This window comes from Elephantulus edwardii, unplaced genomic scaffold (genome assembly GCF_000299155.1).
Source record: "Elephantulus edwardii isolate Elephantulus edwardi_28Jun2011 unplaced genomic scaffold, EleEdw1.0 scaffold00088, whole genome shotgun sequence".
Classification (NCBI taxonomy): domain Eukaryota; kingdom Metazoa; phylum Chordata; class Mammalia; order Macroscelidea; family Macroscelididae; genus Elephantulus; species Elephantulus edwardii.
Window position 1 is genome coordinate 1093161 of NW_006399838.1, and position 15733 is coordinate 1108893.

Sequence of the window (15733 nt, forward strand, 5' to 3'; positions counted from 1 at the left end):
TAATTTTTATGTAAAATTTTTCTCCTACATGGGTTTACTTGGAAAGTTCATACGTTGTTTTTCACACCAGATCTTTTCCATTTCCTTTAACCAACCCTTCCTCTATCCATCGTATTGTGACTCTATGATTATCCCCCTTCACTTCTTCACCCCTCTGCTCCTCCTCTCCTGTCCTTGGATCCTTATATACCTTTTACCAGTTATCTTCCTATTTCTACAATAAAGGTCTTATACACTATTTGTCCTTATGGAACTGAGTTAGTTCACTTAACTCAATCCTCTCCCAAGTTAAGTAGTCATTTTCAAAATCATTGCTCCTGCATGCTGGGTAGTATTCCATCATATGAATATATCATAATTTCTCAATCAGTTCCATTGTGGTTGGACATTTGGGCTGTTTCCATTTTCTCCTAATGGTGAATGATGCCACTGTGAACACTGATACACAAATCTCAGTTTGTGTTGCAGTTCTAATTTTCTCAGGGTATATTCCAAGCAGTGGAATAGCTGGGAGTTTCTATGTTCAGCTTTTTGAAAAAAATGCTAAACTGCCTTCCAGAGTATAAAAGTCTGTTTTGAACAGAGTTGTCAAGGTTGTTTAAGAACATTCCTATCAATTATTAAATAACTTCACATTTACTTAATATTCTCAGTGTTAAACTGTTCCACAACAAAACCCTATGTTGAGAGCCAAAGAATTAAGTTAAGTATATTTTATCAGCCAGTTCCACATATATGCTCTTAGACTGCTTGCATTTCAGAATAGAAGACTTTCTAAAGAAGTAATGAAGTTAATTGTCTTTATGTAAAATTAATCTAATCATGAGTTGCTATGAATTCTTTTTACTTTAAAACTTGTAATATAAGGATCCAAAGTGGAGAGGGTTGGGACAGAAGAGTGAGGATGGTCAGGGAAATAATCATAGGGTCACATAATTAGAGGGGTAGAGGGCGTGGTGGGTAAAGGAAATGGGAAATGTCTAGTGTGAAAAACCAATATATGCAAACATTGTAAGTAAACCAAAATTAAAAAATTTAAAAAACCTAAACAGACATGTAATACAGCTCACTCTACTGTAATCTTTAGCTACTAGTCATTTTGTCAATTCTCAAAGACTTTATTATTATATATGAAAATTAATTTTGTCATTACCACATTACTGTAGCATTCATTGATTCCACTTACATGTAAAAATGAAACCAATAGTGGTTTTCCAGTTCAGAATGTAAGAAGACTCAAAGAATCATCTAAGTTGGATTTCCAAAATTGTTGTTGTTGTTGTTATGTGCCCTCAAGTCACCTGCAACTTATAGCAACTGTATGGACAATAGTGCTGAAGCCTGCCCTCTCCAAGTCAATCTCACTGTCCTTAACACCCACCCCATTACTTCAGCTCCTGTGTCAATCCATCTCATCCAGGGTCTCCACCTTTCCAGGCTTGATGTCCTTCTCAAAAGACTGGCCCCTCAAATCTTTGCCTCCAAGGAGCAACTACGTTTCACCTTTTACGAAACAGTCCTGTTCATTTTCTTCGCTGTCCACAGTATGTTCAATACTCTTCTCCAGGACCACAACTCAAAGGCAATTGATTCATTTTCTGCCGTATTTAGTCATTGTCCAGCTCTCTGATTCATAGCAAGTAATTGTGAAGACCAGGGTCTGGATGAGGCATACCTTAGTCTCTAGATTGACATTGTTGCTTTTCAGTCCTTCGGAGAGGTTCCTGACAGCTCTTCAGTAGATCTTCCTGGCACAATAATCTCTGACCCTAAAGGGAGTGCATTGCAGTGCTGCTTCTTTGCCAGCGATGAGGTTCTCCAATTCGACTTTGAATTTTCTCAAATTAATTGTAATCTAGCCAATCCCCTTGTGGATAGACTAATATGTCCTATCTGTATATTCCTTTCTGGCCACATGAAAAAGCCAAAGTCAATGACTAGGAAAGTAATTTTGAACAGCAAATTCTTTACAATACAGTCACTAATGATAAGGTTGCATTGTGCAGGCTTATGAAACAAACTCAGACATTTGACAATGTGATCACTATAAATTAAGGCTAACACTAAAAAGACTAAGAATCCCAGACCACTTAACTATGCTCATGTTAATTGGGTACCTAGACTAAGAACCTATTGCACAAAAAAGAGCAAGGGAACACTTGTTGTTGTTGTTATGTGCCGTCGAGTCACTTGCAACTCATAGCGACCCTATGCACAACATCTCTAAACCCTGCTCTATCCTGTGCCAACTGGACGTCCTGACACACCCATCCCGATTACCCCAGTCACCAAATCAATCCATTTCGTAGAGGGTCTTCTCCTCCTGCGCCATTCCTCCACCCTCCCAAGCATGATGTCCCTCTCCAAGGACCTGTCCCTCCTTGCAACATGCCCAAAGTATGTCAGATGAAGCCCCAAAATCCTTGCCTCCAAGGAGTTGCTTGGTTTAATCCTCTCCAGGATGAATCTGTGTGTTTTCTTGGCAGTCCATGGTACATTCAATACTCTTTTCCAGCACCACAGATCAAAGGCATCAATTCTCCTTTTGTCCTCCCTAGTCATTGTCCAACTCTCTGATGAATAACAAGTGATTGCAAAGACCATGGCCTGTATCAGGCGCACCTTAGTCTCCAGAGAGACACCGTTGCTCCTGAGTACTTTAGAGAGGTTCCTAACAGCAGACTTTGCCATCGCAATACGTTTTTTGATTTCCTGGCTACTGGTGCCAAGAGTGTTGACCGTGGAGCCAAGCAAACTGAAGCTGTGGACAATCTCAATCTCTTCGCCATCCATCCTGATGCTACCGATTGGTCCAGTGGTGAGAATCTTTGTCTTCTTGACATTGAGCCTCAGTCCATACTGAAGGCTGCAGTCCTTGACTCTCTGCAGCAAGTGCATGAGGTCCTCCTCAGTTTCAGCAACTAGACAGTATAAAATTAAGATAGATGTGTGTTAGGGTTGTATCATCTCTAATCTGTATACTGAGAAAATCATTCAAGAAGCTAGACTCTGTGAAGATAATTTGGCATCAGTATTGGAGGAGGATTCATCAATAACTTTTGTTGTGTAGATGACACAAGTTTGCTTACTAAAAGTGAAGAGAAGTTGAAGCTTTTACTGTTCAAGATCAAACACTTCAGCCTTCAATATGGATTTCATCTCAATGTCAATAACACAAAAAATTCTAACCACTGAACAAATAAGTAACAACATCATGTATAGATAAAATACTGACACTCTCAAACATTTCATCTTATGTGAATTCAAAATCAAAACTCTTGGTACCAACAGTAAGGAGATCAGGAGACATACTGCAACTGGGCAAATCTGTAGTCAAAGACTTCTCCAAATTATTGAGGAGAAATGATGCGAGCCCGAGAACTAAAGTGTGCCTTATTCAGGTCTTGAATAAAGATGACAAAAGAAGAACTGATGCATTTGAACTGTGAGAAGAGTACCGAATATCTCACGAACTGTCCAAAGAATACATCTATACATCTATATATCTTGGAGAAGGTGCAGCCAGAGTGCTCCTGGAAGGCAAAGATAAGAAAGCTTAGTCTCACAAACTTAGAGTGTGTTTCTAGAAGAGGCTATGCCTTGCAAAGGTACATTAGGCTTGGATATGTTGTTGTTGTTGTTATGTGCTGTTAAGTCATCTCTGACTCATAGAGACATGATATACAAAATCTCTGAAGCCTGCCCTGTCCTGAGCCAGTCTTACTGACTCTAACACATCTACCCCATTGTCCTACTTACTGTGTTAGTCCATCCCATTGGGGGTCTTCATCTTCTGGTTGTCCCTCCACCCTTCTGAGCATGATGTCCATCTCCAGGGATTGGTCCTTCCTGGCCACATAGTTGAAGTATGTCAGAAAGACCTTCAAAATCCTAGCCTCCAAGGAGTAAATTGGTTTCACCTTCTCTAACATAGACTTGTTTTCTTGAAGGTTCATGGTATGTCCAAGGCTCTTCTCTGGCACCACAACTCCAAGGCACTGATTCTTCTTCTATCATCCTTAGTCATTGTCCAACTCTCTAAAGCATAGCAAGTAATTGCAAAGATCATGGCCTGGATTAGTCTCTAGACTGACATTGCTTCTCTTCACTCTGGATAGGTCCTTGACAGCAAATTTACCTAATGAAATTTGTCTTTTGATTTCCTGACTGCTTATACCAAGAGTGTTGATTGTGGAGCTCAGCAAGCTGTAAATGTTATCAACTTCAATCTCTATCCATCTTGGTGTTGCCAATTGGCTCAGTGGTGAGAATCTTTATGTTCTTGATGTTGAACTTTAATCTATATTGAACACTACAGTCCTTGACCTCCTTCAGCAAGTACTTCAGGTCCTTCTCAGTTTCGACAAGCAAGGTTGCATCATCTGCATTATGTAGGTTGCTGATCTTCCTCCAATCCTGATGCCACACTCATCCTCATAAAGCCCAACCTCCCAAATGATCTGGTCTGCATATCAACTGAAAAGGTATGGAGACAGAACATATCCCTGACACACTCTCTTCCACATTTTGAACCATGCAGTGTTTCTTTTCTCTGTTCTGAGGACTGTTTCCTGGTCCAAGTATAGATTTTGCATAAGCACAATCAAATATTCTGGGATTCCCAGTCTCAAAGTTAAACATACTTTGTTGTGGTCCACACAGTCAAGTGCCTTTGAATAGTCAATGAAACAGAGATAGCTTTCACTGAGGGACTATAGAAGAGAGATAGTCCTTCAGCTCGACGAATTGACACAGTGACTAGCAATAGCCTCAAGTGTGTCAGAAATTGTGAAGATAACACATGGTTCAGACATGGTGGGTTTGTGAGTTGTACTCAATTTGATGGCACCTAAAAACCACAATTACATGAACAGGGAATGGAGAAAAAAGGTATTATTATTATTATTATTATTATTGAAAATTACACACTTAATTGGGGACCATTAGTTCTGAAATATTTTTAAAATTTCCCATAACATCAATCAGTAAGGTGTGGCATTAAAGGCAGTTTAAATCTTAACCATCAATCAAGCAGTAATCTCTAATCAATTGTGCCTAGTAATTATTCATTGTCAGTATTCAAACAAGCTTACTGCTCCCCACAGGGACTATTCATCACAAAACCCACTAAAGAGAAAGAGGTGTAGACAATGAGAGGTGCTGAATAGTGAAGTGGTCTTGCCCACGCCTTTGGTTTATTTGCAAACAGAGGGTCAGTTTTATGTTATTTCATGTGAAGAGTAATTGTAGTGCGGGACTCCCACAGCCAGGGTTTCATCAATCAGAATTGCTCAGGTAAGATGCTCCCAATCATCTTTGCACCATCTATTCCTTAGATAAGAACAGTGATCAAGGCAGCAACCAATCACATTTTTGGTGCTCATATCAAGATTAACCCATTGTATCTCTAGACTTAATTTTAGAATTTTCTAATTACACATTTATTTTCTGGGACCAATCTAGGCCCATTATGCCTTTGGCTACAGGACATTGCAAAATATCTCCTGTTGGTCATATCTGACACACATTGGCTAGCTTACTTATATCCTTCTAAATGTTCAGCTTCCTAAGCTTCATTTTATATTCCTAACAATATGCTCATAACACTGATACTTTTTTATACAATTTCTAACATTCTTACCTCTTAGATTTACAAACATCATTCTATATTTTACACTTAAATCACATTTGCTTACAAACATTTAACCTCCAACACCTAAATTCCATTCTGTATTTTTAACAATATACTAAACATCATGCCACCACAGTTATCTCCCTTCACACAATACAGCAAACATAATCCCTTCTAGCCAAACATGAGAGAGTAAATTTATATTCCTCTTACTATTCAGCACAATAACTTATGCTCTTAGCTTTACAGACTTCATTTTATATTTCTAACAATGCGCTATTAAAAAAGGTTTACTGGCAGAAGTGGTGACTGTGAAGAAATGAAAATTTTTAAATCTACAAGGTACATTAAATCATAGCCTGATTAAGACATATGATTTAATCACTTTAACTTCTTTCATTAACTTGAAATGCTATAATCATTATTCGCTAAATCACATGACAGACTTAAAAACAAAACAAAACAACAATCAAAAATAAGTCTTTGGATAATGACTTAAAGTATGATTTTGATAACATTTCTCTAATTACTCCATATTATTGAAATGAAATTGATGTAATTGAACCTGTAAAACAGATTGCATTTCCTAATCATATCTCATCTATTGATGCTTATTATTCAAAGAAGTCATATGTATTTCCAAGTACCCTTAATCATAATAATGTGTGTAATCTTTAGAATCTAGAAGCAGCTCTTATCTCTCTCCTTCAGTGATCTTTGTAGAGTGATTCTGATCTTTCTAACTTCTGATGCCTTCTTTAGCTCACATCATTTATAAACGATATTTTCCTTTGTATTGCTGGAGAAATAAATTTGAAAATGATTCAGTAAAACATCAGTGTTGCATTTGAGGTACCTGCACCGCAGGACCATTCCAGGGGCCAAACAGAACAAGGGCCAACATTACAGGACAAGATAGTTTGGGACAGAACTACAGAAGGGAAAAAGAGTTTCTCAGCTGCTATGTTGAGTAGTGAGAAAGAGCTCTGACTTCAAATCCCCCGGGACAGGAGCTGCTTGAATGGAACACCTAGTCTCCGCTACTCTTCATATAAAGGGGAAAAAAATAGAGTTGGGGAGAGGAGACTATAATACGGCAAGATTCCTGCAGGGCTGCAGTAAAGACAAGAGAAAATCTGAAGGACTTTAGGAAAGGGAACTTCTCCCAGAAAGGACTTCCAGTAAAGGGTAAAAGCCTTGAATAGAGTTACATGTCAGACGAAGTAGACCTTAAAGTGTGGAATTTGACATCAGAGTCTGCTCTCCAAACAAATGCACAAAAAGTCTCCCTACACTTACAACTAAGCAAATGGAACTCTAGGTCATCTGTAATTGGCACTATTCCAGCAAGACCTCCTCAACACGGGAGGTTCTGGAGTATAACGGCATGGCGACTTACCACATTGATTAAGGAAATTCCACCTGAAAGTGTTCTAATGGTAAGAAGCTGCCCTGCAATCCCCCAAACATGCTTGGAATCCACAAGCCTCTCAGCAAAAGAAAGACGAGCCGCCTCCCCCTGTGTAATAACGGCCTCTGAAAACCCACCAGAGAGTCAGCTACTGGTGGGTTCTGAATTGACAGTGCACAACAGCAGTATCTTACGTTCTTTTCTAAAATATGTTTTGTTTTATACTGGTTTGTTTACAAAGTGCGAATGCAATATCTTACTTTCCAATGCTACACAGGACTTAAAAAAAATAGACCCACATCTTCTCTTATGTATTTTCCTTTAAGTCAGCAAAAAATGCATCAGGTGTAGAGCATCTAATGCTCAGAAGGAACTCAAAACGGGGAGGGAGAATCTCTTGTCTCAAGTTTGGGCTCTTAGATTTACTTGCTATCACCTGTCTGTAAGGGAGCTTAGGGGGCTTAGCGGTAAATCGTTAGGGTGTCAACCGGAAAGGCAAGTGGTGTGAATACAATAGTTGCTCTATGGGAGAAAGAGGGACAATCTCACGCAGCTGTAACAAACCACTGTAGGGTAATCTCTGCCTTGCTTTGGACTCAATAGCAATCAGTTAATCAGACTTACACAGGACAAAGTAGACTCTTGTTCTGTTGTACGTGGGGTGACTGTGAGTTGTGGGTGACACAATAGTACCTTACAAAAACAACGCTCAAGGCGTCTCATCCATCTCTGCTGCAAACTAAACATCACCTTACTCCAGGTCTGCTAGAGGTAACATGCCCCTTGGGCCCGCTTTCATTCCCTCTCTTTCTGTCCCTCCCCCCCCCCATTGCTTCTGTGCTCCCAACTCAGTTTACCAGACTACAGTCTTTGATGAATGAATGCTCCTGAAAACAATTATTCTCCCATGATACCCTTTCCATCCAGACTTTGATGCAAGTTTTACATATTGGCACACATATTTTCTCATCCAGAAGATATTTTTAGCATAATCCTGAGACGAAAAGCTGATAGCAAGTAGAAGGTAAAAAGCCTTAAAGAGTGAATCTTTGCAATGCTGTAAACTCTTGAAGTACATCATCTGTCTTACAATGAGCATCAAATGAGTTGCTTCAGGTACTACCTTGAAGACATAATTTAGCTGGAAACTGTCACAAGATTAGCACATAAAACTCAAAAAGGATTGTATTTCTCAACAAACCAAAGGAAGCAAATATAGAATCTTTCAGAAAAGATATTTGAAAAAGGAGAAGATAAAGCAAATTTTTCCTCATAGAATCACTACTCACCAAAACCATAATTTTTTAAAAAAAATTTCTTTTTACACCAAGAAGCTAAGATTATTTAGTTTTCAGTAATATCAGAACAATAGTTTCATTGAGGCATGTTCTTAAACTTCCAAAGGAAATTTAAAGTTCAAGTAAGTACTAAGATATATTCATGTTACACTGTTATATATGAATGAGCATTATTTAAGAAAATTAATACAAAAAATGTTGTTGTTGCTCAGTTGGCCTAGTGGATAGAAAGTTATGCTACCAAGCCAAAGGTGGGTGATTTTAGTCTTTGGCTCTCAGGCCTGGTTTTAATTGCTTTTGATAAAACATTCTTCTAAGCGGTATAGCACTGGTCTGTCCATTTGGTGTATAGAGGTAACTCATGGTTACTGTGATGCTGAACACTGTGACACTGACGTGTCAAATGCAATCATGGTCACCCATGGTGGACAGTGTTTGGTGGAGCTCCCCAAATAAAACAAGCTTGGAAGCAGGAGTGGCATCCACTTCTGAAATAGCTTGCCTCCGAAAGTCCTACGAACTTGGAGAAATGATGAAAGTTATACAAGTGTTCAGGTCTTTTGCTCATAGGGTTGCTACGAGTTGCCTACAACGCGATAGCACTTACCACCACCACCACCACCACCACCAACAACAACAACATAAAAATTAAATGTAGTCATCAGTTCAAGTAGTAAGATGAGAAAGGAAGAAAGCATACCCAGTTGATTTAACATGCTAGCTTAAATAATAAGGAAAGGAGTTACTTGAAGAAAGCATTCATTCTAGTACATACTTCAGGGACTGCCTAGTTTCTTCTCAAATGATTGAAAAATGTTAAAACTTTAACACTTGTAGTAAATGCTAAAACTTTCAGACTCTAGCACTCTGGAGGTATTTTAAAGCTACTCTGCTTGTTCCCAAGTATTAGTGGTTTACCTGCAAAATAATTTCTTTCTACTTTAAAAAAGAAAAAAAAAGAGCTTAAAAAAGACTCCAGGATTACTTAGTTTTTAAGTTCCCTTGTAAGAGAAATGGTAAGTGAATGCTAATATACTTTGTTTGTTGTAAAGCAAGGATCTCCAGTAGCACATTGGGTCAAGCTCTCAGTTGCTAACTGAAAGGGTGGCAGTTTAAACTCATCATCTGCTCCATGGGAGAAAGACCTGGCAATCTATTCTGGAAAGATTTCCAACTTTAGCACTATGCTGCAGGAACTAACTCAGTCCCCAAAGGACAAATACTGTATAAAACCATTGTTGTACAATAATAAATATGAAGATCTGGAGAGGGGGGGAATAAAGGAGTGAGAATGGGGGGGTGTTAATCATAGGGCTGCACAATTTGATGGGTGGATGGGGTGAAGGAAATGGGAAGGATCTTTTGTGAAAAACAATGTGTATTCAAACATTGTAAATAAATCAGAGTAAAATTTTAAATAAATTAAAAAAGAACAAAAAAGATTTACAGCTTTGCTCACCACTGTTTTACTGTGTCCTGTAGGATCCTTGTGAATGGTAATCAACTTGATGGCACAAAACACTAATGTTAGAACATAGATCTCCGTGCTCGCTTCGGCAGCACATATACTAAAATTGGAACGATACAGAGAAGAGTAGCATGGCCCCTGCACTAACCAGTCTGTAACGAAGGCTAACTCCTTTCACCTACAAATTTCTTCTTTGGATACAAAGCTAAGTGGATAGTCCTTAAGGAGGGACTGTTTAAAAAGAGGCAGGGAAAAGAAAAAAAAAAAAAAAAAAAGAACATAGATCTCCACCAAAAAGATTCCAAGATTTCAGAACAAAGAGGAGTTATAGTCCTAAATTTAATAAAAACAATGTATACAAGAGGTCAAACATACCAAACATTTATCACTGCACATATTGCAGCACACTACCAGGATCACCAATTCATCAAATGATAAGAAATATCTTGAATGCAATTGATTTTTTTTACATTTTTTATTATACTAGTTTATTTATAAAATGTGAATACACTGTTTTTCACACCAAATTTTTCCAATTTCCCTCACCCTGCGATGCATCAACGTCATGATTAATCCTCCCCTAGCCTGGACATCCCCATTCCTCAACTAAATGTTGTTTCCTTTAATTTTATTTTCCGATCCATATTAGCATTTTCTTAAGCTTTTGTTATTATTATTCACAGTGTAATTCATTAATATATAACAAGCAGGTAAAGGAGGTTCTTTAATAACCAGAAAATAATTTGCTCATTTTCCTTTTTCATCTTCATCTTTTTCTCATTAATAATTTTATTCATATTGGATTTGGATTTTAAACTAAGAGTTTTGTAATGTCTTTGAATCTTGCATTGGATGGAAAACAAATATATTGTTTTTTACCATGGACAATATTCAGTTTTATCTATTATACATATTAATATGTGGCTTTCTTTTCTCTTTTTTGCCTTATTCCTCTTTGGAAGAGATTGTGCTTTTGTTCTTCTCCTATCTTTCCCAAGAAGTACTATGGATTCTCTATGTTAGATTCTTTATAAGCATATACTGAACTAACTACTTCCATAACAAAAGTAAAGCTGATACTGTTATAGACACTACTTTGAGGAAGACTGCAGCATTCATCAATGAATATTCCCTTAAAATACATACTGACAAAAAGCCATGTGAAAGGAATAGTGTTCATTCCACTTTGTGTGACCTGTGTACAGGGAAAACCAAACCCTTGGGCTTCAGATTCCCATAATCTACTGTTAGAACACAATTAGAAGATTAGCTTTATAATTATTTTCTTGACTGCCATTTTATAAGAACATTTATTATCTTGCTAAATGTTAGAACCAATGTGTTTGACATATTCATAATTTATTTTCTCAAAGGAAAGGAACCTCAGAGGAAACTGTAAATAAATCTGGTTTTGGAGAGGCCGATAAATTTAGCTGAATACATTAGCTTTCATGTCGGCAAAAGGCCATTATTCAGAAAATTGAAATTGGGGTAAATTAATTATTACAAACAGAAGCATACGATGAAATTGAACACACAATTCAAAACTAGAAGACAGAAAATTGAATATGCACTTATGTTACATAAATAAGGTAATGGGGTTGTTGAGTGTTGTTGATGCAGAAATGACTCTCCAAGTTTTCAGAGGCAGCAAATTGCAAGGAAGGATATTAGCCATCTTTTTCCTGCAGAACAATTGGTGGATCTGAACTGCACCTTTGAGGTGGCTGTTCAATTTCTTACCACTAAGTCAGCTGCTATTACCACAGTGAATACCCAGCTCTTGTTATTTAAATAGGGAGCTCTGGTGGTCTGCCAGGAAGGAGCTGCTCTGCCAAACTGAAGGCACACGGTTTGAATCTACTAGCCGCACCATTGGAGAAAAACAGGCACGCTCCTCCAGTGAGACTTACTGCCTCTGAAAATCCCAGAACACTGAAATCAATGAGATAGACGACAGAAAAACAATTGAAACCAACTAGATCAAGAGTCGGTTCTCCAAAAAGGTCAATAAAATTGGCAAACTTAACAAAAGAACAGAAAAATTAAAAAAAAAAAAATAAAATAACTCGAATAAGAAATTGTAGCGGTGTCATCACACCAGAACCAGACGAAATAAAATTGATAAAATTGGAATGTTATGAAAATCTGTACTCCAACAAATTTGAAAACCTAGAGGAAATGTACAATTTTCTTGAAATCACATCCTATTCAGATTGACACAGACAGATGTAGAACACTTAAACAAACCCATTATAAAAAAGAAATTGAGCAAATCCAATAAAGGCTCTCAAAAAAGTTCTGGCCCAGATGGGGCTGAATTTTACCAAACATACAGAGAACTATCACCAATTATGTTGAAATTATTTCAATAAATAGAAAATGAAGAAATATTCTCAGAGTCATTATGTTAAGCAAGCATAATCGCAATAACAAGCAAAATTATTACCAAAAAAATTACAGACCAATACCTCTCATGAATATAAATGCAAAAATCCTTACCAAAATCCTGATTGAAAAAGCTTACATCAGAAAAATAACTCATTAAGGAAAACAATCAATGTAATTAAGCACATTAACAAAGCAAAGAATAAGAACCACATGATCCTATCACTTGATTTAGAACAGGCATGCAGCAAAAATCCAGTACCCCTCCTAATTAAAACATTTAGCAGAAGAGGAACAGAAAGAAATGTCTGAATATAGTGAAAAGTATATTCACAAAACCAAGAGCCAACATAATTCTCAATGGAAAGAGAAAAAAAGACATTGCCCTTGTAAACAGGGACTAGACAAGGATGCCCATTTTTACCACCTCTTTTTAATATTGTATTGGAAGTGCTTATTAGGTCAATATGACTAGAGAATGAAATCAAAGTCATCAAATCCGCAAAGAGGAGATAAAATTGTCACTATATGCAGACAATATGACAGTGTCTACAGAAAAACCAAAGGATGCGACAAAAAAAAAAAACAACCCCATCACACTAGTAGACCAATTTAGTAGAGTAACAGTGTAAAAGATTACTATATAAAAATATCAGTGGGATTCCTCTACAGTAACATAGAAAACACAGAGATGAAAACTAAAAAGCAGTACCATTTATAATAGCCCACCACAAATTGAACACTTGGGAATAAACCTAACTAGAGACACAAAAGACCTTTATAAAGAAAACTACAAAACACTATTCTAAGAAATAATGAGACCTAAATGGAAAAATGTTCCCAGTTTATGGATAGGATGACTCAATATAGTGAAAATGACAATCCTTCCAAAACCAATCTACATAGTCAACATAATCCCAATACAGATAGGAAGTTCATTTTTCAAAGAGTTAGAAAAAGTAATTGGAAAGCTTATTTGGATAATAAAGAGACTTCAAATAAGCAAAACACTTCTGAAAAACAAGCATGAAATGGGAGACTTAGCGCTCCCTAATCTCGAAACCTACTTATACATACAGTTGTAATAACTCAAAGAGCATGGTATTGGTACAATGACACACACATAGACTAATGGAACAGAATTGAGAATCCAGAAATTAACCCATTTACTTATTGTAAACTGGTATTTGACAAGGAAACAAAACCCATCAAATGGGGAAATGACAACCTCTTCAACAAATGATGCTGCCATCGCTGGATTACTACCTGCAGAAAGCTGAAGCAGAATCTACATCACACACCATATATAAAATAGATACATGAAGTGAATCAGTGACCTACGGGTAAAGCCCTAAGCCATAAAGATCGTAAGAGACAAAACGGGATGAAACTTAGAAGGTCAAGCTTTCTTGGAATACAGACACTAGGTAGAAAGACAAATACTGCTGGAAATGTACAACCAGGCAAGGATAATATGGGCAAATGTGACCTTTTTACGATTAAGCCCTGAGTGCTTCAAAAGCATTTTCCAATGAGGTGAAAAGAAAACTGACTGGGGATGGGCAAGGGGGTGGGGTGGGGGAACACCAAAAACACCAAAACAAGCAAACAAAACCCTAAAAGACATCTCAGATAAGGGTGTCATAATCAAAGTTTACAGACTACAATACCTCTACAAGAAAAAAGACTGATAACCCAATTACAAAATGGACAAAAGACGTGGAAAAAGTCCTCAGATGAAGACTTTCTGATGGCCACCAGATTCATGAACAAATGATCAAGATCATTGGCAATTTAGATGCACTCTTATTGATTGTGCTTGGCCGTACATGTTCATATCCTTGAAGATGTATCATGGGGGTGTTGCAACCTAGAAGACACAAATTTAACTAACAAGTTATAAGTACATGAGTCAAAAATTATGGAAAAGTAAAAGAAAAGATTCTTTCATTGTTTTACAAACCCTCCCCCAGGTCCCCTCCACCATGTAGCCCTCGCTCTAGGCTCATAATAGTCTATGTGTTTCCTAATGCCAAAGGGGCCCTTTAGAGTAGTGAGAGAAGATCTTCACCCTGAAACCCACAGCGTCCCTTTTCAGCAGGAAGTAGCTAAGAGAATACGCCATCCCCTTTTCCTTATGACTCAGGGTGAAGTCTCTCTCAAGGAGGAGTGATAGGGAATGGCAAAGGACATACAGACAAAGAAGATTAATCAGAACTGGCTTTGACAAGCATTGTGGCATTTGGACAAGAACAAACTGGGAGGAGGGTAGAGAGAATAGTGCAACAATGAATGAATGGAAACCCAAAATCTCTGTAAATGTTTATGAAAATTAATAAAATATAATTATAGAAAAAAAAAGATGATTGGCAATGAGAGAGAAACCAATAAAAAACCAAAACAAAACACAATGAGAAACCGTATCACCCCGGTAGCAGTGAGAAAGTTTAACAGGCCACTAAACAATACATGTTGGAGAGGATGTGGAGATTTTTGATCTCTCATATATTTTTTTGGGGGGCGCGCGGGATTGTAAAATGATACAACCACCTCGGAAGGCAGTTTGCTATTTCCTCAAAATGCTGAACTTAGAAATTCCAAGTTATTGTTGTTGTTGTGTACCTTTCAGTCAGACCTGACTCAGAGCTGAACCTCCAGGGGGTTTTCAGAGGGGAATTAATGGGAAAGGAGGAGATTCCTCATCTTTCTCCTGCAGAACAGCTGGGGACTGCAACAGAGTGCCTCTGGGGCTGCAGTGCAGTTTCTTGCCAGGAGGCCATCAGGGCTTCCTGCTTCTTGCCACTATGACCCAGCTATTCCACTGCTTGAAATACTCCTGAGGAAAGTAAAACTAAGACACAAATGGAGATTTGCTCATCATTTTTCATAGCAACATTATCCACAAAAGATTACAGAAACTAATAAAGTATTCTCTAAATAATGGAAAAAAAAAGAAAGAAAATGGAAACAGTTCAAATGTCTGTCAATAAATAAATGGATTAAGAAATTGTGGTGCCTTCACCCATAAAACACTGTGGAGCACTCGCAAGTGACAGGTTTCTAAAAAGCTGTGTAACATGTGAGAAGCTAGAGAACATTACGCTGACTGAACCTACCCAAACTCATAAGGACAAATATTTAATAAAACTACTATTATAAAAATAGAAGGATTACTGGTAAAATGCATACAAGATCCCAACGGGGGAGGGGGTGAGAAAAAGGGGCTGATGGTGGAGGAAGGGGAAATTATGGGGAGGGGAGTTTCATCTATATTGCAAATCTCCTTCTTCATTGCAAAAAAAGCAACAAGATCTTACATATACACGTCATCTGATAATTACTTGAATTTCTAAAAGTTACCTTCATTAAGGTAGATATGACAGGATCATATCCATATGCTTACAAGGAAGTCCAGTAAATACCACTATCATTCAGATACATGCACCAACAACCAGAGCCAAAGAAGAAGAAATAGATGATTTCTACCAACTTTTACAGTCGGAGATAGATCGAACATGCAATCAAGATGCATTGAT

General features: G+C 37.6%; 1 protein-coding gene across 1 annotated transcript in view; it reads right to left on the bottom strand.

Moving 5' to 3' along the window:
• NAALADL2 (N-acetylated alpha-linked acidic dipeptidase-like 2) overlaps nt 1-15733 on the bottom strand; it is a 1157216-nt gene that overhangs the window by 82215 nt on the left and 1059268 nt on the right. The gene's annotated exons all lie outside the window — the stretch shown is intronic.